Source organism: Mastomys coucha, unplaced genomic scaffold, assembly GCF_008632895.1.
Source record: "Mastomys coucha isolate ucsf_1 unplaced genomic scaffold, UCSF_Mcou_1 pScaffold18, whole genome shotgun sequence".
In the NCBI taxonomy this organism is placed as follows: Eukaryota; Metazoa; Chordata; class Mammalia; order Rodentia; family Muridae; genus Mastomys; species Mastomys coucha.
The window spans coordinates 8,042,847-8,064,262 of NW_022196900.1; the positions used below are offsets into that span (position 1 = coordinate 8,042,847).

At 48.1% G+C, this 21,416-nt stretch overlaps 1 long non-coding RNA gene across 3 annotated transcripts; it reads left to right on the forward strand.

The window, feature by feature from the left end:
- Positions 1–6,111: 6,111 nt before the first annotated feature.
- Positions 6,112–18,774, forward strand: LOC116095304. 3 transcript variants are annotated; one of them, XR_004120538.1, is made up of 4 exons: positions 6,112–6,182; positions 16,917–17,040; positions 18,169–18,317; positions 18,518–18,774. It is a non-coding gene; the product is annotated as an uncharacterized LOC116095304 (long non-coding RNA). The 3 variants fall into 3 exon arrangements; XR_004120539.1 differs by lacking the exon at positions 6,112–6,182 and having other exon boundaries at positions 16,788–17,040; positions 18,130–18,317; XR_004120537.1 differs by lacking the exon at positions 6,112–6,182 and having other exon boundaries at positions 16,788–17,040.
- The last annotated feature ends 2,642 nt before the right edge of the window (positions 18,775–21,416 follow it).

Here is a 21,416-nt window from a genome sequence, read left to right on the forward strand (position 1 = left end):
AGGAGACCCGTCTCCTTGCCCACCAGCCTGGCTCCAGGCCAGACTGTGACCTCACTTTGCTTGTCTGGGCATCCTTCTAGCTCTGTTTCTGCCCTGGTCTCGAGTTCCACTGGAGGTGACTGGGACCTTGGTGTTCTCCCTAGTTCTGAGTCCCTGCTTCAATCACTAGCCGGGAATCCCTGCTCTTGTAGAGGTGGAGATGAGCTTCTTTCAGCTACTAGCTATTCCTTCTTTTTACTATATTCCATTTAGGAGACCCTCCTCCATGTTTGCCAGGAACTGAAGAAAGCAACCCCAGCCATTGTCCCTGCTGAGTTGATGTTCTGGTTGGGAAAAGACAGTATCTAGGAAGAAGAGGACATTTCTCAGGGTTTGGGTGTGAGGGAAAACCCATTGGAGTACAATACATCGTGGGGGGGAGGTGGGGGGAAGAGAATTGAGACAGGTGAGGTCAGGCTAAGAGCCAAAATAGGGAGTTTAGGGAAGTGCTCACTACAATGACTCCTTAGCAGAGACTTAAGGGAGCTAAGATAGAATGTCAGTGTCCCATGAGAGTAAAGGGCCCAGGACAAGGGGCAGGAGGGAGAATGGCATGCTTGAGGACAGTCAGGGGCCAGGGTGGCTGGCGCAGAGTGAACAAGGGAAAGAGTAGTATGAGCCAAGGTCAAAACCAGGGGCAATCATCCAGGGCCTTGGTGCTGTGAGGACACTGGCTGTACTGGAGAGCCGCAGCATAGCACCATGATCTGAGCTATCAGACCAGGCTACTCTGGCAGCTGAGTGAAGATCCATTAGGCCAGGGAAAAGGCAGAGGCAGGCACACCAGCCATTATGCTCAGTGCATGGCAAGAGTCAGGATAGAAGCAGGGGAGGTGACCACAGACGGAGTGGCCAATGTTATTATTATTAATGGGAATAGAAGGCACTGACCAAGTCCCGGAACTGTGGAGACACTTGATGTAGTCCTCTCCTTATGAGAAACTCAACAGAGCCTCAGGGTACCCCTCTAGATCCAGAGGGGAGTCAATATTAGCGGGGGCTACAATGCTTAAAGTCTCATGGCCTTCCGATGTCCCAGTTTTCTCAATGATATTTTCACCCCCACCTTCTCCTACAAATAGAAATGTGTCTCCAAATCCCAGCTTGGGCACACCGAGGTGGCCCCTCACTGGCTTTGTGGGGACTTGTGAACTCTGTGGTCCGTTATCTATCAGGGAGCACAGCATCCTTCCCTCTGAGCAAGATTCTGACACCCGCAACCCCACTGTCTACTTTTTGCCTCTATTAGGCTCGGCATCCTATACCACTTTGGTTGGAGGAGTTAGGGATGCCCAGTTCTGTCCTAGCAGATATATTCTTCTACAACCTGGGTCTAAATTTCCTACACACTTCCCTTCTATTCCATTGTCTGTGCCTGCCTCTATTCTATCTCCCAAATAGCTACAAGGCCTCCTTTCACTCTTTCTAAACACTTTTTAATTTTTATTTATTTATTTATTTATTTATTTATTTATTTAACTTATTTATGTAGTGTATGTGTGTATACTATGGCACACATGTACCCAAGTGTGTACTACGCCATACATGTGGAGATCAGAGGACAACTTGCAAGAGTCAGTTCTCTTCTTCCACTTTACAGATCCTGACGAATTGAACTCGGGTCATCAGGCTTGGTGGCAAGCCATGGAGCCAGCCACTGAGCCATCTCATCAGCCCACCCCTCGCTCTTTTTCTTTAAGAAGTACTGACAAGCCACCCTTGTAGACAAACCACTTCCACGGATTCATGTTTACATGGGGATATTTCTTTCGATCAAGCAGTTCGGCTGTTTTTTTTATAAAGCACATTGTTTTACATTTCTTCTTTTTTAATGGAGAGGTTGTGAATGATGGCTCTGAAAGAGATTCCCTGAATGACTCTAAGGAGCTTGTTCCTTTTTCCCCAAGGCATGTTTTTTAAACTGAAAAATTGGGTTTCAGGCATCAAATGTGGTCTAGTGACATCTTCGAGTAATAATAATAGCTGCCACTTACATTAACCACCCACCTGCTCTGTGCCAGACACCTTGGTATGCATCATCTGAGACTTCATGGCTGCCTGGGAAATGGCTGTTGGCATCTTCATCTGCAAGTGGAGGGATTTGGGCTTTCTTGACTCAGTGTGTCCTGAGGGCAGAGACAGCAATAGGCACAAGCCACCTCTCCATCCCTGGTCCTGCACTTGCCTCTTCCACTCACCTGCCTGTGAGGATACATGTCTATGTCTGACCAGGAACATTATAAAAAGGTTTAGAACACCACTGAAGGACTGGGGAGATGGCTCAGTTGGTAAAATGCTTGATGCACAAAGTGTGAGGAATAAAATTTGAATCCCAGAACCTGCATTAAGAGATAGACATAGGGTCTAGGGAGATGACAGCAGTTAAGAGCACTGGTTGGTATTCCTGAGGACCAGGGTTTGATTCCCAGCACCTATATGATGGCTTGTCTGTAACTCTGGTTCCAGGGGAATCCAATGTCCTGTTCTGGCTTCCAGGGACTCCAGTACACATGTGGTATCCAAACCACATATACATATGAAAATAAAATGAAAGCTAAACAAAGTCGTATGCATCTTAGTTCTAGCAGGGAAATCTAGGAGCTGTTTGGCCAGATGCTTTAACCAAATCAGTGAGCTCCAGAACTGGCAAGAGAGCTTGTCTCAGGAAATAAAGTAGAGAGCAATTGAGGAAGATGCCTGACATCATCCCCCAGCCTCCAACCCCTGATGACTTATGGACACACCAATCATACATGTGGCCTCACAATCTCATGTGCACATGGACAGCACACTGCTGAAAGTCAACACTGACAAGTAGGAAGAGAAGCTGGCTGGGGATTCTACTGAATGAAGGTGGTTGGGTCTGGGTTTCCTGGTCTCCCCCAAGAAGCCACTATAATGACAGTTACCCCACCACAATGACACCAATACTACAGGAGAGTAGTGCCCTTGTGGCTGGAACTCTCATTGGGTCTAACATTGAGGACTGCATTCCAAACATATGCTGAGAGTGAGAATTCTTAGTCAGATGGTTTCCAGAGGGCACAGACTGATGGAAGCGCAAAACCTCTCTCAAAAGGAACCAAGGACAGACAGAAGGTATACTTTTGCAACTAAGCCTCAATTGGAGAAGATGCTTAGAAAGCCTTTGGTCCTGCCCAACATCCTTCCCTTTAGAGACCACAGGAACTTTGAAGTCAGACACCCCTGGGTTCCAACCTTGGTGCTGCCACTCCAGGTCGACTACTTAACCTCGTGAGCTTCCGTTCCCACTCAATGAAGAAAAGATGTGAATGGCTCCTCCTCCATGGGGTCATCATGAGGATTAAACAGTTTATAGCGGCTGTTACTGCTGAGCCCCAGCTTGTTGGCTGCTATTTCTATCGGATTCTCTTATCAAGTACGCTGTTGTATCTGTTATATTGAAAACAGCCCTAAACATTTAGTAGGCAAGAACTCAAGAATATCAATGCCACCAAGGGTGGTAAGACCTGTGCCTGCTGAGGCTCCTGCTCTGCACTTGACTGACAAGATCTTCATACATATGTTCCTCTCAGGCTCCACCGAAGTCAGCTGTCCTATAGCTCTCTTCCTGCTGGCATCCGAATCTGTCACTGACTTCTATGTTACTCTTAATTTTGTTCATGGTGGCATTTCAGGAACAGTAGTGACAGGTATCTCCTCATACTTTCTTCCTCAGGAGAAGTGACCCTGGATCCTTTCCCCTCCCTGGGCCATCCGTCATCATCCCAGGCTTCCCTTCCACGTTAAAGTCAGAACTGACCACAAACTCTCTGAATAGGCCAAGAAGCACACAGTAGAGTAGGGCCAGCCTCCAGCGCGGTCACGGGACTGCTGTCTAGTTACTCATATTTTGCTAGTGGCCACGTTGCCCTTGGGTTCCTGGGAAGCTCACTGTGCTGTAAAAGCCTAGCCTTGTTTTCTATGAGGCTGCCAATTGCTGCTGCTTCCAAATAGCCAGGCCTTTCCTATCTCACTTGCCAGCAGTTTTATTTTGAAGGCCCAGAACAGGAGTGAAACGTTCCTCCAGCACCTGCTTCCTGCTGTCCCGGCCTGCTGAAGGTGTCCTGCAGGGCAGATCTCTTATTTTTCATACTTGATATGTCTTCCAGTTAGCACCACTGGTATTAGGCAGCTCGACTTTCTTTCTTGTCCTAAAACATTGACCAGAATGTTAAGTAGGAGAGGGCAAAAGCCACAGTCATGAGTCTACCCACACTGGGCATTACACACCAGGATTAAATCTCACAACCACTCGACTCTCACATTCTACAGCCTGCATTTCCCTACCTCTCACCACACAATGCAACCATTCTTGATGTGCTTGACAGAAATACTGGTGCACGCTGTCTCGGGACCTCCTCTGACCCGCCACACTGCTAAGCCCATGAATCCAGACTCTCTGGGTCTTGATAAACACACATTGACTCTTAGGCTCTGTGGTCAGCTGTTCTGAAATTCTGCAGAGAATACCCTATTGCTTAGAATACCCTATTGCTGAGAACACCTGGGGAAGGCTCTTAGAGAAACCAGAACTCAGCTACACCTTCATTGCCTGGCCCCTTCTGCCTCTCCCTTTCCAGGGATCCTCAAACTCTCTGCACCCATCTGCCTGGAACCTCCACGTGGGCTCAATGGAAGCATGTAGCCACCTTTGGAAAGTCTCTTCATTTCCCTTTTGATCATACAAGCTCATGTCCCACTCACTGGCCAATCTCTACCGAAGTCTCTGCAGTGTCAATGTGACTGGCACAGCGAAGGGTGAGTATGACATAGCTTCCATCCATCCACAGTGCTTGCTTCATGTGCCCCACCCAAGCTCCTCCAGTGTCTGAGACCTTCTCTGAAAGCCTCTGCTTCTTCTAGGACTGATCACTAGCAGGGCCAGCTGTAGCTCTATTCTAGACTCTTTCTTTCAGGGTCTCTCATGGTTCTCACGCTTCTGGTAACCATGTGTACTGAAAACCACACAAATGTTAGACATGTGGTTCCGTGGATTCGCACAAAGCAGACATACTCACAGGACCAGCAGAAAGAGCCAGAGAGTACCAGCAACCTGCAGCCTCAGGTAGCCTTCTACCTCCAGAGGAAGCCACGGCCCTGTGCGTCAACAGCTGAGGTTGGTTAGGGTTGGTTAGCATCTCTTTTTGACTTGAGCTAAATGGTATCACTGTTGTCTGTCCCCTTTGAGTCAGCCACACCCTGTAAGATTCACTCACATGGTCATGTGCGTCATCTGTTCCCTCTACTGCTGGTGGTCTTGCCATTTTAACACTGAGCTTCAACACATTGATCCACACATGAGGTTGTCTCTCCACTTACTCCAGGGCCTGGCTGCTTGCCAAGGTCTAACGTGTAAGGCTGGCCTCCCTTCTAGCTCTGTTGTAGCCTTGTCTTCATATACCTGTCCAAAGCTTAGTGTTACCCCAGCTCAAAACATCCTGGAGCTCCCAGTTACCACGGGACACATACTTTCTGGCCCGATAGTATAGGCTGTTAGAACATAGCTTCAAAGCTTCCAGCGTTAGTTGATACAACTAGCTTCTCTCCCACATCCTCCAGATTTTAACTTTGTACACTACTACACTAGGTGGTCTATAGCGTGCCCGCTCCTTTCTGACTCCACCACTGATCGTGTATTCCTTCAGCCTAGGTTGCTCTCCCTACTCTTTCTCCCACTGGCAAGATTGTCAAGACCCAGCTCATAAGCATCACCTCCCCTGCACTGCCTCCTCCAATCCCTTCTAGGAATAATTGTTCCCTTTTATCAGTTCTCAGTCTCCCTCCGTGCTGAGTGATAACACTTATCACTTCTTTAGAAGTCAATTATCACAATAGGCCACCCCAAGACACAGGTTCTAACTCATCCCTGGGACCAGGATGTACTTTGCCCCCAATGGTACCTTAGAGTTGGACGTATGGAGGTCGGGGAGGTTTTTGTTTTTCCTCTTTCCTATCTTGATGGTACATGAAACCCTGGTATCTTAAGAGTCAAAAAATAGAATGTTTATTCTTATCTCAGCATATTCTAGAATGGCTTTTTGGCATCACATAGCCTTGAAGAGTCAGCTGTCTGCAGCTCTGGATCCCTCTCTGTTTGCGAGGCCACAGGCAAGCCCAAGGTAATCAATACACATTTGTTGAATGGAGAAGTGGTCTGTCTGATGCAGGCATTCTCTGCATCTGCTGCTGAGGCAGGGGCGGGGTGGAGTGGGGAGGTCTCTGCATGGTCCATCCCAGAGCTTTCTCACCTGAGAGGGCATTGTTGCTGGCAGATGATCGCACTCGTGGGGCGGGGGAAGGGCTGTTACTGTTAGGCTCATCTTTTGCTGAATCAACAAAGCCAACTGCAATCAAAGTGCCATTCTTAGGGGGTAAATGTGATTTGCTTTTCAGGATCTGATCCTCAGCTCCATCTCGCTGGGAACGCACACTGTGGTAGGGCACAGCCACGTTCTGTGACCCAATTCATGTTCCAAGCCACCATCTTTGAATAACAGCGACTCTTTTATTTATTTATTTATTTATTTATTTATTTATTTATTTATTATTTTCTGAGACAGAATTTTTTCTGTGTAACCTTGGCTGTCCAGAAACTCTGTACACCAGGTTGTCCTCCAACTCAGCAATCTCCCTGCCTGTGCCTCTCAAGGGCTAGGATTAAAGGCATCATCAGCTATTGCTCCTGCTCTACCACAGGCAAGATGGCATCTGACATTAGGGTATTTTGGTTATTTTTGCTCATTTCTTAAGATGCCAGCCATTTCAATTTCATGGGAATTTTAGTGAAGTCCAGCCTCTACTGGTCTTGGTTTGTTTAGGCTACTGCAATAAAATACATCAGGCTGGGCAGTTCGGAAACAAAACCCATAGTTCTGAGTTGGGAAAATCCAAGATTAAGACACCTCGTCTGATGACTAGGAGGGGACAGTCTTCATAGCTGCTGTCTTCAGTGTCTGTGCCCAGGAGAAGGCATACAGCTTCTTTCCTAAGGGCACAAAGCTTGTTTCTGAAGGGGGCTCCTTTATAAACTTCCTCAATGTTTGAAGATCCCATATCTTTAAGGCCACTATGATGGAGTTGGTTTCATTGTGAATCCGAGAGATCTCGTCATTCGGACCACGCTGATGCCCTACTGTCTTTTCACATGCTTTCTAAGATTTAGAATTCCAGCATGGATAGCCAAAGGACTTGGGACAGCACATTTCATGTGATAAATAAAAACTGAAGGGCTGGAGGATGTCTGCTGCACAAGCCAGAGGACCTGAGCTCTCAGGTAAAAGCCAGGCACAGCTGCACACATCTGTAATCCCCATGTTGGAAGTGAGGCGTGCGACAGGCAGATCCTGTCTAGCCAGCCAGCCTGGCTGACTTGGTGAGCTCCAGGTTCAGTGAGGGATCTGTCTGAAGAGATGAGGTGAAGAGCCATTGGAGAAACACCTGGTATTGTACCAAAGACGGAGCCTGCTGCTGAGGCCCGGGTCTCTCTCTCCCTGGTGTCAACCTGTTGTTGCACTGTGCCTTAGCTAAAAGGGAGGCAATGTATAAATGAGATATTTTATTGTAGGAAGGAGAAAATAGGCCGCTTAAGTAGAGAGAAAGAAAAGAGAAGAAGGAGAGAGAGAAAGAGAGAGGCAGAGAGAGAGAAGAGGAAGAAAGCAAGAGAAGAACAAAGAGCAAGAGAAGAGAGAGAGCAAGAGAGGGAGAGCAGAGAGGAGACAAAGAGGAAGAGAGTGAGTGAGAGTAAGAGAGTGAGAAGGGGGCAAACCGCCCCTTATATTGTATGGGGCGTGGCACGTCTGGCTGTGCTGCGATCAGATGACTCGGGGTAGGGTCCAGCTAGAATGCTGGGAGCTTGGGGCACTGTCTGCCTGATAGAGCACACATCTCCTGCAGGGGCAGCTATGAGGGGTTGTGACTGAAACAGGAAACAAAGACTCAGGAGTTATGGCCAAGTTTCTTCCGCCCTCTGCAAGCAGAAATTGCCCACAGGGTTCCAGGGCTCAAAGCCAAATACTCGACTGAGCTTAAGTTATCTGAGCTGCCCCACACTGCCCCACAACCTGGCATGGACCTCTGGCTTTGGCAAGCATGGGCACCTCACCTGTGCATTCTTACGGAACACTACGCATACACACACTCACACACACGCACATCCACATGCAACAAAAAAAGACCCAATTCAATGATAATGCCTTACCCTGCACAAGACCTCACAGTCTGAGGTGATCTGCAGCCGGTTTGGAAGAATCTTTGTTCCTGAGTTCTTCGGGTGTTCTGAATCAGCTTTGCAGGGCTTACATATGCTGTTATGAATAAGAGATTTCCTCTCACAGGCCCATGTATTGAACGCTTGGTCCCCTTCTGGCAGCTCTATTCTGGGGTGTCATAGGAACCTCAGAGAAAGAGCCAATCTGGAGGAATTGGGCTACTTTATCAGGGCCTTGGAAATTTACACCGGATCCCTGGTTACATTTCCTGTTTCCTGTTCACCATGTGAGCAGTCTCTGCGACACACGCGCCCTTACTGCCGCCATGTCCCAGAAGGAAAAAAACCACAGAACCAAAGACTATAGATCGAAACCTCAGAAACTCTGAGCCGAAATAATTCCCTTTCTTTACGTTTATGTTGAGCATTTTGTCACCAAAGGCTTATAAGGAAGGTCACCTCCAGGACTGGGTGAGTTCCCTGGGGGATGTGCTGAGTGTACCTGGTATTGCTTTCTGTGGCATGGCTTTCCCAGATATTTAGACAACATGGGATTGCCAGGCTGCAGAAGTTGATAAAGTTCAATTGCATACCCACCTGGACAACCCTTGGAATTCCTTCCACTGACATCCTTTTTTGGTCAGGACTGAGGAAGGTGCTTAATTCTTTCAGAGATATTTGTTGTCTTTTAGCAAATTAGATCCCGCTAGGAATTCTCAAAATTCTATCTTCTCATGAAAAACAAAAAACAAACAAACAAAAAAACAAACCCTGGGTCCCATCACTGCGATGTGAAAAGAGCAGAGATAAAGTTTCTGTCTAATGAGAAGGGGGCAGGAATAACAGGGCATGTGGGGGAATTTTTTTTTTTTTTTTTACTTTTTAGCTTTCCATATTGCATAAACATTGCTGTTCTGTTGTTTTACCATAGATCACTGTTGCTTTTACCCAAAAAGAAACCACTTGTAGCATTTGGCCTTTCTTTTTTTAACTGTTTGTGATTCTCTTTCTCTCATTTGCTTCACTTTGTATTCAGAAGATGACTTGGTTCATTCAAAAATAGCAAAACCAAAACAAATAAAGATTAAAAGAGACAATGTGGTAGAGTATGCCTTTAATCACAGCAAAGACAGGCCAGTCTATGTAAGTTCCAGGACAGCCTAGTCTACAGCAAGTTCCAAGACAGCCAGGGCTACGGAGGGAAACCCTATCTAGGCAGGAAAGAAGAGGGATACCAACCTGCCACATTGCAATTTTGTTGATTGTTGTTTATATCAAATTTAACCTTATAATAGAAATAAAAGAAAAAAATGTGATATCAACCTTTTTAAAACTTGGAGGAGGGCAGTTAGGAATCCTCTAGAGAACCCGGAGGCACTGTGGGAGGGGAGCTTAGAGCTCCCTCAGCTTCCTCCTTGTACCTCAGGTAATTAATATCAGTGACCCCTGGAAGTATTTGGGCACCCATTCCTCAGAACAGGAAATGGGGGTCTCAGACCCACCAATTTTGTCAAGAACACACAAGACAAAAGACAAACTTGGAACTTTAAGACTGGACTTAAGGAGTCAACCAATCCTTTCTGGCCCATCTCAGCTTCAAGATTAAGTAAACTATCAACTATTTTGACTGCCCCTCCTCTGTGTGTGTGTGTGTGTGTGTGTGTGTGTGTGTGTGTCTGCTTGCCTATCCCTGGGCAATGGTCCCTGCTGAGTACTCCTTTCCATGGAGCTTGGTTAACTATTACAAGAACAAGTCTGAAAGCCTGGAGGTTGTCAGAAGGTATGACATTCTCTCCCTCCCTCCCCCCTCTCTCTTTCTCTCTCTCTGTCTCTCTCTGTGTCTGTGTCTGTGTCTGTCTCCCTCCCTCCCTCCCTCCCTCCCTCCCTCCCTCCCTTTCTCTCTCTCTCTCTCTCTCTTTCTCTCTCTCTCTCTGCAGTACCTATGTCCTGTGGGGAAGGGGTGGGAGAGGGACAGAGTGTGGGGAGCGGAGGCAGGAAAGGAAGGAAGACATGGGAAATGGATTCTGTTTCCCACATGCTGACACTTGGGCAGTCCTTCAATACCTTGGTTAAAGACAGATAAAGGACAATGGGAGGGCATTGTGACAAAAACTATTCTGAGAACTGACCAGAATCTGCAGCCAACAAAGGGCAGAGCTGAGGGTCTGCCTGGAAGCTGGAAGCCTACATGCCCTCCACCCTGCCTTTCTCTCAGAAGACGTCTTCTGTGTGGGAGGCTTGGAAGTTTGAGTTGAGACAGACAGCAAAACTTTCCTGCTCAATGGCCAATTGATCTGCCTTGGGACCAGCCTCCTCAGGTCCCTGGAGGTCTAAATGTCATTGGTTTGGCTTAGCTATTGCCCGCCCCCATACACATCATTTTTTTTATTATAAATTATGTCTATGTCTGTGTCCCCAGGTATGTGCACATAAATGCTGGCACCACTAAAGCCAAAAGTATCAGATCTCCTGGATCTGGAGATAGAGGACGTTGTGATCAACCTGGTATTTGTGCTGGGAATAAAACTCAGGTCCTCTGAAAGGGCAATATATACTCTGAGCCATCTCTCCAGCACTTGGTTTGTGTTTTTAAGACAGAGTTTCACAATGTAACCCTAGTTAGCCCAGGAACTTGTTCTGTAGATCAAGCAGGCTTTGAACTTACAGTGAATGTTCTCATCTGTCTCCAAAGTACTGGGATTCCAGTGATGTGCTACCATGCACGGCTTTCTGAGGTACTCTACACACAGAAAAAGCCTCTTGGAAAAGTCCACTGCCTCCCACACACTCTAACTAGACCCATTTTGCAGGGCCTGGGATAAAAATCCCTCTTTTCTGTGAAGCCCTCCTTGGTTGTCACAACAAAATGACACTTGAGCCTTCTTCCTCCTTCTTTTAGGGGACCGAGCATGGACTTCCACATGCCCTGGCTATGAGATTCAGGGATGCTCATCCCCTTGTTGTCTGGATCCTATGTCCTAGTCAGCCTAAGGCAGGGCCCTGGTGGCTCCCAGGTGGAGCTCTACCGAAGTGGATGGGTAACACCCAGAATGACTTATGCTTTCTTGCCTTGCTTCTGTCTCAGATCCCTCTGGGGTCTCATTCACTCCACTCCCCTTGGGTTTCTGTGCATAATCTTATCCAGCTGCTTTCTAGCCTCCTCTGGCTGAGGTCTCTGTTTTGTTGACAAACTGCCCATGTCTTAGAACCTCTCTTGTTCTGTTTGCTTAGGACTGTAAACTACACTGGGCTTAGTTAGGGTGGCCCTTCTGCTAGTCTTTTTGATCACTTATAGCTGTAGTTTGTTCACATGCCAGTGGGTGACTGGGCTCTGTTGGGGAGGTGTGGATAGCCAGGGCTCTTTGTGGTCTCTGTGCACTGGCTCTATTCTATGGCATCTTCCCCAGCAAGATAGCCGGGGTTAACATGGCAGCCAAGGGTACCAAGAGAGCAAACAGAGAAGCCTGGGCTACCTGCACTATACTTTGTTGGAAAATGAATCACAGATTGCATTAATTACTTTTCTTGTTGCTAGAACAAAATAATCTGCCATAATCAGGACAGAAGGGTTGATCTGGGCGCGAGGTTTGAGAGGATCCAGTGCGTCATGGCAGGGGAGGCATGGCAGTCAGGATGTGAGGCAGCTGGTTACAGTCTGCAGTCAGGAAGCAGAGTGGTGAATGCAGTGCCTAGCTGGATTCCTGCTTTTCATGCCATCTGGAACCTAGCCCGTAGGATGACACTGTCCACTCAAAGCAGGTCTTCCCTTTCACGTAAGCCTCTCTGGAAACAGACATGCCCAGAGGTGTGTCTGCTAGGTGACTCCAAATACAGTAATTCATCAAAGAAGATTAATCACTACAGAGACCCAGCCAGATTCACAGAGAGCGCTTCAAAAGACATGAATGTGGAGAGACTATATACATTAGTTTTCCTTGTCCTATGACCAAATGCCTGATAAAAGTCATTTTTATTTTTCTTTTCCGTCTTCTTCTTCTCTTTCTCCTCACCCCCTTCCCTCCCCTTCTTCCTTCTTCTTCCTCCTCCCTTTTCCTTTCTTCTCTTCCTCTTCCTTTTTCTCCTCCTCCTCTTCCTCCTCTTGTTTTCTTCTCCTTCTCCTTCTCCTTCTCCTTTTCTCCTTCTCCTTCTCCTTCTCCTTCTCCTTCTCCTTCTCCTTCTCCTTCTTCTTCTTCTTCTTCTTCTTCTTCTTTTTTGAGACCGTGTTTCTCTGTGTAGCCCTAGCTGTCCAGAAACTCACTTTGTAGACCAGGCTGGCCTTGAAATCACAGAGATCTGCCTGCCTCTGCCTCCTGGGTTCTGGGGTTAAAGGTTTGTGATACCATACCTGGCTGACAAAAGTGACTTAACCTTGGGGAGGTTTATTAGTTTTGGTTCCTATTAGATAGAGTGCATGCACAGTAGGGAAAACTTGGTGGCTTCTAAATAGTGGGAATGTGGTAGCTAGTTATATTACATCTACAGTCAAGAAGAATGGAAGGAAGAGAGGAAGGAAGGAAGGAAAGGAAGGAAGGAAGGGAGAAAGGAAGAAGAGAGAGAAGGAGAGGATAGAACTGGCCACCATCTATAACCTCTAAGATCCACTCCCCCAGCTAAGCCCCACCTCCTAAAGGATCAACAGCCTCACAAAACAGCACCCACGACTGTGGAGCAGGTGTTTAAAATGCTGATCTTAATTATGTGTTCCTATGTGTATCTATGAGGGAGTATGTGCACGTGAGTCCAGATACCCACAGGAGTCAGAGGTGGCTGTGAGCCACACAACGTGGGTGATTGGGAATCCAACTCAGGTTCTCTGGGAACACAGTGCATTTCTTAGCCATTGACCCACTTCTCCAGCTCACAGGTGGCGAACAGTTCAGACCATGCCACACTCCAGGTTTGTTGATGTGTCTCCTCCCACGTGCAGGGCTCCTTAGGGACAGGGCTGTGTACCCAGGGCTAGCACAGGAAGGGTGGAAAGAAGAGAACACTCCCTAACCAACAGCCAGGAAACCCGGACTCTGGACCAGTTCTGCCACCAGGTAACCGAGGGCCAGTCCCTGTCAATCTCTGAGCCTGTTTGCCTGTGTATACCATGTGAGGCTCAGCAGAGCAGAGCAGAGGGTAGCTGACCTTCCTATGATTCCACAAAACAAAGCCCCAATCCTTAATAATGTCACAAGAGCTTCTTTTCCAGCTACTTCCACTCCCCACCTCTACCCCATCCCTGACCCTGAGCTAGGGGTGTAGCTCAGTTGATAGAGGGCCTGCCTGGCATGAACCCAAAACCTTCCCATAAAACACTGTGGTGGAACACATCTGTAATCTCAGTATTTGAGAGGTAGAAACAAGAGACTCAGTAACTCAAAGCTATTCCCAACAAATTCAAGGCCAACTTTGGTACATAATGCTATGCTTTAAAATTTTATAAAAAGGGTAGAATGGGGCTGGATAGATGGCTCAGCAGTTAAGATGACTGTCTGCCCTTCCAGAGGACCCTGGGTTCAATTCCCAGCATCCACACGGCAGCTCTAGTTCCAGGGAATCTGACACCCTCACACAGACATGCATGCAGTCAAATCACCAATGCACATAAAACAAAAATAAAATAAACCACTTTAAAAAAAATAAAAACTTAAGAAGTCTCTGTGCTGCCTCCAGATCTCCATGGACATGAGCCTCTTTTGTGCTTGTATCCTTAGGAACACGCAGGCGCTCCCCTGAGGTACTGTGGCCAGGGTTGGGGCTGCTTGGCCCCAGGTATTAATCAGTCTAACCAGAAAACAGTGTTTACCACAGAGGGCCATACACAGGACACTGGGGACTAGAGACACAAAAGGTTGAGGTGTCTCTAGCACCAGCAAGAGCAGAAGGTGACTACTGTCCCCTGCTGGGGGAGCAGACTGACAAGAGGTCACCTGAGAAATCTGGACAGATGGCTGACTTGCTATCCAGAGCAACCTTTGGAGGTGATGAGGCTGCCTTCGAAGGCACGTCCTGAGGCCCACATGGAGGCGAGTCCACTGCTCCTTACCCCTTAGTTCCACAGCTTTATGCTTTACCTCTCATGCAGGAGGCAATCCCACAGGCACCCTTGAGACAGCCCTGACCCCCGAGAGAGCTCACCGAGGCACTGGTGACTTCCCTCTGAAGAAAAGCATAGCAGGGCCTAATGAGGCCTCCGGCCAGAAGTCAGCTGACACAAGCCTGGGAAATGGGACCATCGGGAACCAGCCCTTCATGACAGAGAGTAGAGGGGAAGCAAAAAGAAGCTCCTCAGAACACCAGGTCTGGGGCCAGCACCACAGGCAGGTACAGCCTGAGCTAATCAGCCTGAGCTAAAATATGCCAGTCTGGGGCTAGCATGTAGCTCCATTGGTAGAGCCCTTGCTGAACTACATAGAACCCTGTCTCTAGTCCCCAGCACTGCACAAGTCAGTCACAGAGGCAACAACTGTAATCCCAGCACTCAGGAGGTGAAAGCAAAACTACCAGCTTAAAGCAGGGCTGGAGAGACAGCTTAGCTGGTAAAGTGCTTGCAATCGGGGGATCTGAGTATGATCCCAAGAACTCAGGTAAGAATTCCAGCTATGGCGGTGTGTGCTGATAATCCCAGTGCTCAGGAGGCAGGCACAGCAGGATCCCTAGGGTTTGTACCCAAGGTTGACCTGTGGCCTTCAAACATCTATCCACACACACAGATACAGACACACAGACACACAAACACAGAGAGAGAAAGAGACATACACACACGGAGAGAGACATGCACACACACACACACACACACACACACACACAGAGGAAGAGGGAGAAGGAGAGAGGGAGAGAGACAAAGAGAGGGAGAGAGAGAGTGTGTGTGAGTGAGTGTGTTTAAGGTCAGTCTCAGCTGCGTTTGAGGCCGACCTGGACCACATGAGACCTTGCCTCGAAACAAGACAAAACAAAAGCAAGCAAATGGCACCCTGCTTTGCAGAACTGGCTATGCCAGCTGTTACAAACCACATCAGCACTACACTGAATCCATCTACCTTTCTGAAGAATGAAACTGACAGGGAGAGACTGCTGGTGTCTGTACTGATGAGGCTGCCCTTCCACAGATCTGGCTCACTGGGTCTCCATGAGGACAACCACTTTCCCTGGGTGTGTGAATGCTTCTGTATCCAACTGTTCACCCCTTATGAGTTCCTGTCAGAGAGCACAGTGTCCTTCAGTCATCTTTAACTTTCATGTAGCCCAACCTATTACTATTATTATTATTATTTTCTCTCAGGGCTTGCTTGGTGATTATTTGTTTGCTTTATTTATTTTGTATCTTGTCAAGGAGTCTGAGATAGGTATAGTAGTATATAGCTGTAATCCTAGATTTGGGGAGCTGCAGGGCTGATGAGGCAGGAGGATGGTAAGTTTGATCAGCCTGGTCTACATAGTATGAAATTCTATCTCAAACAAAAATAAGAGTCATTTCCCACCTGGCAGGTAACATCTCCTTAGTGTTCCAGATTGTGTTCTCTAAGCTGCAGGAACTGTGGGAACCAAGTGGAAGCTTGTCCCTCCAGGTTTCCGTCTTGGTCCTGTGTTGACCTTGTCTCCTGGAAGGTGGATGCTCTCTGCCTGTTTCTCAGGTTGAGGACTCTTTACCAAACACTTTGTTCTCTGCAGCATCAATTTCCCAGAGAACGCACTAAACGTCGTCATTGCCAGTGACACCAATGCTGGAAATAGCAATGCTGAATAGGAGGGAAAGACATGCATTATGTGTGGAGCACAGCTGGCTTCCAAAGCAGGTCCCCTGCCAGGGAACTGTAAGAAGCGTGAAGAAAGTGGGCACATCAGCTCCCAGCCCTCGGGTGTCCTGTCTAAAGGGAGTGAGCATACCTCAAGTTCATTTTCAGGCCTTCAGGTTTGTTCCAAGGTTCAGGATGTGACCCATCTCACAGATGTAGAAGCAGCCAAGGGGGATCTGCACACAGCACCCCTGTCCCCTGACCTGGAGTGTGTGCCTCCCCTGAGGACACTTGGATAGGAGAGGAACTGAAGAGCTCCCCAGCTTTTGGGGATTGTTTCATTTTCTCAGAGGGTTTCCTATTGTAGCCCAGGCTGGCTATGAACTTGTATCCCCCCTGCCTCAGCCTTCCAATTGCCAGAATTGTGTGTATGCTCCTCTACCAAGCTAAGGAGGCTTTTGTTCTGAGACAGAATATAGCTATATAATTCAGACTGACCTCCAAACTGTGATCCTCCTGCCTCTGAGGGTTAGGATTACAGGCATTCAGGGCTCTACCACATCAGGTCTTTATAGATTGCTAAGCACCTGCTGTGTGGTGTGTACAAGGGACACCTTTTTGTACTTAATCCCCCAATTATCACAATAAGAGGGACTTATTCTCTCACTTTAGGGATGGAGCTGTTGAGTCATAAAGGTTTCACAGTGACATAACACTGCCAGGTGATCAGGTAGAATAACCATCCTTTCTCCAGGTTGAGTGAACAATGGAGCCATTTGATTTGAGGGCTGATGCCTTTCAATGGCCTTCCTCATGTTCTCTCAGGCTGCTCCGCAGCCTCTCCACCATTTTCTTGCCTTGGGAACCAGGTGAGCAGCAGTCACACATGGTACTTTCCAGGCCTCCTCTCACCTATGGCTTAGGTAGTGCTCTGGCAGCCCCAGGGATCCCCCATCTGGCTGCTGAAGCTTGCAGTCTACTGGGAGGTAGTTCCTGCAGCTCCAAGCAGGTGCAGAGAGCTGGAAAGACCTGCCATTCCAGAGCCTGGTAAGTGGAGGGCCCAGGAGACTTTCTATGTCAAGTGAGGGAGGGTGTCACTGCAGACTGGGCCTGTGTAAGCCCAGCGATGAGGCTGCCTGTGGCCTCGCAGATAAGGTGTTCAGGCACAGCCTGGGTGTCGGTGGATGTGGTGGGGTGATTTAGAGCCAATACAGCCCAGTGCTTGGCCATCGCCACCCTTTGTGACAGGTTAGTGTGAAGGATCTAGAGTTGTGTGGACAACTCTAGATGGTCTGAGGTGGCCCCTTAGCTTGAAGAGAATAGAGACCATTTTTCTCCCCAAGTCTCACTCCCAGAACACTTCTGGAGCCCAGTCAGAAAGGACTGAAGGGCTCAGGTCTGATGCCTTTAAACTCTGGTTGGTGTCACTGGATGAACAAGGCATCAGTGATTTCAGCAGCAACGGGATCTTAGGTCACAGCATCTCAGACTGGAAGGTGCCTGAGACGATCCCACAGAACTCTCTTACAATGTAGAAAGTGGGCTCAGAGAGGGCAAGCGAGGCTGCCCAGCACAGCACAGTAAGCCCTCCTGAATCCAGACTCAACAGAAGTGCTCTCTTCCAAAGTTGTTCCTGGCAGTTCCTGTGGTAAGTTACTATCCCTGTGAGTGCTCAGTCTGAGGGATTGTTCTAAAAGAGGGTGTTCCCCTGGATTCTGAAAAACATTAAGGACACAGCTCTGTTGTTTGAAAACTGCATCCCTGTTCATCTTAGTATGTGCACTTCACAGACACACCACAGATATGCTGGCTTTCCCTTTGCCAGATCCCTGGGAGATATAGGACTCCAGAAACATTGTGCTTGGAGTCTATGGGGAGCCAGAGAGGTCCCAAGCCTAGAGTTTCCCAGGGAGCAAGCTGCAAGGATGGGCAATAGCGAAGGCAGTTGTGGTAAGGAAAGTCACAGTGGATTTATTGAAAATATGGCTTTGTTTTGTCATTGACCTGATGTTCCAGAGTCGGGGCTGGCAGAAACCCTTGTCTCCCCTGCTGCTGTCCCTGGTACCACTTTTATCCTTCCCTCAGGTCTACAGAGGCTGGGGAAGGGTTGGGGTTGAGAATTTCCTCCCATTTCAGCTCAGGGTTACTGAGTGACTTAGTCTCTGCATGTGACAGCTGGTGAATCAGAATCTCCTGAGGGGCTCTGTCTAGATCAGATCTGACCATGGACAGCAAGTGAATGACAAGCCATCCCCTGCTCACTCTGGGCTGACATGGCAGCCGAGCATGCTGTTAATTTTGCTGTTTACAGAAAGAAGTCCGGGGTGAGTAGAGGCTTTTTTGGTGTTTTAAAGCCAGATGGTATTTCCTGCCTTGATCAGCCTCGGAGCTTTGGTTCCCATGGCAACTCTGAAGTTCCACCTACTGCAACTTCCTCATTCTCTGAGCTTCTTCCTCTTCCACCATAGTGTCAGGGGCCCAGGAGAATAAAGCCATTAACTAGTTTGTGTGTTGCACTTCACAGCTGACTCTGCGCTCCAGCTCCAGCATTTATGACCTCACTCGTCCCTGCAACCTTGCCACAGAGCATCTGCTTGTCTCTCTGCTTCGCACAGGGAAACCCAGGTTCCAGAGACAGGTGATCTGCTCTGCTTGTCCTCATTGGTGTCAACAGGACTCCAACCACGTCTCCCATCTCTGGACCTTGCGTGGGACGGGCACACCCTAGCTCTCCCTCTGCTGTGCTTATTACATTTCCTAACTGGCAAATTTCATATGTAAGTTGGGTCAAGTGGTATCTCCACCAAGTTAACTTCTCCTAGCATCCCTTTGCTGCAAAATGGCAATAATGGTGCCCCTAGAAGGATGGGTAACTTACAAATGGATACGTATAATCCACAGTAGGTGCCTATTTGGATTTGAAGGACACCTAGCATCGCTCTATTACCTTTTGACATTGAGCATGATGTGGTCCTCTACAGATGTGCTGGGCCACATTCACAGATAGGTGATGTATGCAGCCTACAGGCCACAAGTTGGGAACGTCTGTCAGAGGTAACTGCAAGCATATAGTACTTATTTGCTGAGGTGAGAGCAGTACATGATTTCTCATGATGCAATGGACACACATATCCCTGGGGTCCTTATAGGGATTTCACTTATGAATGTCCTGGGGAGTAGACTCTACTTCAAGTAGCAATACTGTAGCTTATGAAGCACTGTGGGAGCGTTCTGAATGGTTCATTGTGCAGAGAGGCATGGCCAAATCTATAGAAAATGCTGGAAGCTGCAGGGATGTCTAAGAGTGTGGGCAGGAGCCAGTTGGAGTATTCCTCCAAGTATAAGAATGCCAGAAGGGCTCCCAGGGCTGCTGCCGAGGTTCCGCACATACTGAAGCCTCATGGGGCTTTGGCAGCAACTGTGCGCATCCTTGGGACATTCAGTAGAGGACGGAAAGATGTCAACAGGCTGTATCCTGGATGACAAAATATACTCATTGGTAATGATGTGGCCAAATCTTCCCAGCCAAAAAGTACTTTTAAAAAAGTCATCCTTTCTCAGGAATGCCAAAGGACGCATTTAAGCTCCTGGCAGAAGGGGGAGTGGAGCTGATAGCAGGCACCTGGTGTTGCTCTGTCTGGCAGTTTTCTTTGCTCTGTATTCTGTATGACTGTGGCTTGCAAACCGAATTATGTGCATTAAGTTAATTGCTATCCAATTAACAAATATTTTCCATTCATTCTTGTAATCAATCTGGCTGGTACAATCCCATAACCCAGCTCTTTTGCCTGCCCCCAGCTCCATGTTGGTCAGTGTGGTGGTGCCAAGTGGCTGATGAATAGTTCATGTAGCCTGACCCCCACCTGACAGACAGAAAAAAAATGACCAGGAGCTTGGGTGTCAGAGTGCTTTCCTTGTGAGGAGCCCACAGACAGCCAGTTAAGCTCCACACCTGCCCCTTGATCAGGACTGTCATTATTCTAGAGGATGACAGGCAAGGCAAGGACTTGGCTTTGCTCCCGGGGTTTCCCCAGGGCCTCTGATGATGCTCCATGCTCGGGCCTCAGCAGATGAGCCTGCATCCCAGTTCCCATGATCCCTAGGGACACAGTAAAGTCAGCTTGTCCAGTAGCTTCATTCACAAAGCCTTACACCTATGGGCTCTGACCACTGGTCCCCCATGCTGATGACCTTAATCCCCTTATTCTATATGTGTTCCAGGAGGCAGACTAGTGTAGACTGGCTGTGCTGTCTAGTTTTATGTCAACTTGACATAGCTATTGTCATCTGAGAGGAAGCCTCAATTGAAAAAACATCTCCAGATCAGACTGTAAGTGGACAAGCCTATAAGGCATTTTCTTAACTAGTAATTGATGGTGAAAGGCCCTGCCCATTGTAGGTGGGGATACTCCTGGCTGGTGGTCCTGGTTTTTATAAGAAAGCAGGCTAGGTAACTCATGAGCAAGCCAGCAAGCAGCACTCCTCCATGGCCTCTGCATTGGCCCCTGCCTCCAGGGTCCTACCCTGTTTGAGTTCCTGCCCTGAATTCCTCTAGCCTCCAGCCTTTGATTTAGAGCCTGATCTGCCAATGGACACTTGCTGATAGGGAAGCAGAACTAGGTGACAGGAGATGTGCAGAGAGGACTGAAAGGTACATGAGGGGTTATGGAATCCCCAGGATGAGCCTCAATGGCGGAACAGATCTTGGAATGGGTGATTATGCCTGTGACAAGTTCTAAGCGCTATATTCCTCTGCTGATGAGCAGAGACAATTGCTCTACTGAATGCGCCCCAAGTTAGCTGAGAACTGCAGAAACAAGAAGGTGTGGAGTATGGTGACTCTACCTCAGGGGACATTCTCACTTCAGGAATGGGGCTCTCTAGCCCATTTTGAAGCATTTGCTGTACAGGATTTTGGGGACTCTGGCTTGAGACTCTTAGTATACTTAAGCCCCTCTGAAAAGCAGCCCTTGTATATCAGAGAAAACATCCCAGAGCAGGTAACGATCTCTTACAGAGGACAGAGAAGGTCAACAAGCCTGGCTGGAGAAGGGTGGAAGGCCACTGGACAACAGGCCATGACATAGGCCTATTCCCTGTATCTTGTATTCAAATCTTAAAGCAAAACTTACCACTGTAACCACCAGCCGGGATTTAAAGTGCAGCAGCAGAGTCACACCATGGCACTGTCACAGCCTCTAAAACCCTCTCCAGCAGCCATCATGCCCTCTCCCACTCCAGCCTCACCACCACCAGAACACTTTCTATCTCCATGGGCCTGCCACTGTGGCAACAGTGTGGTCTTCTGCCTGGATTTTTCCCTTAGTAAGGGTCTCAGGTTCATCATGGTCAGGACTTCACTCCTTCCTATTGCCAGGTAATGTCCTTTCTACAGACAGACCATTTCCATACAAGATGGATAC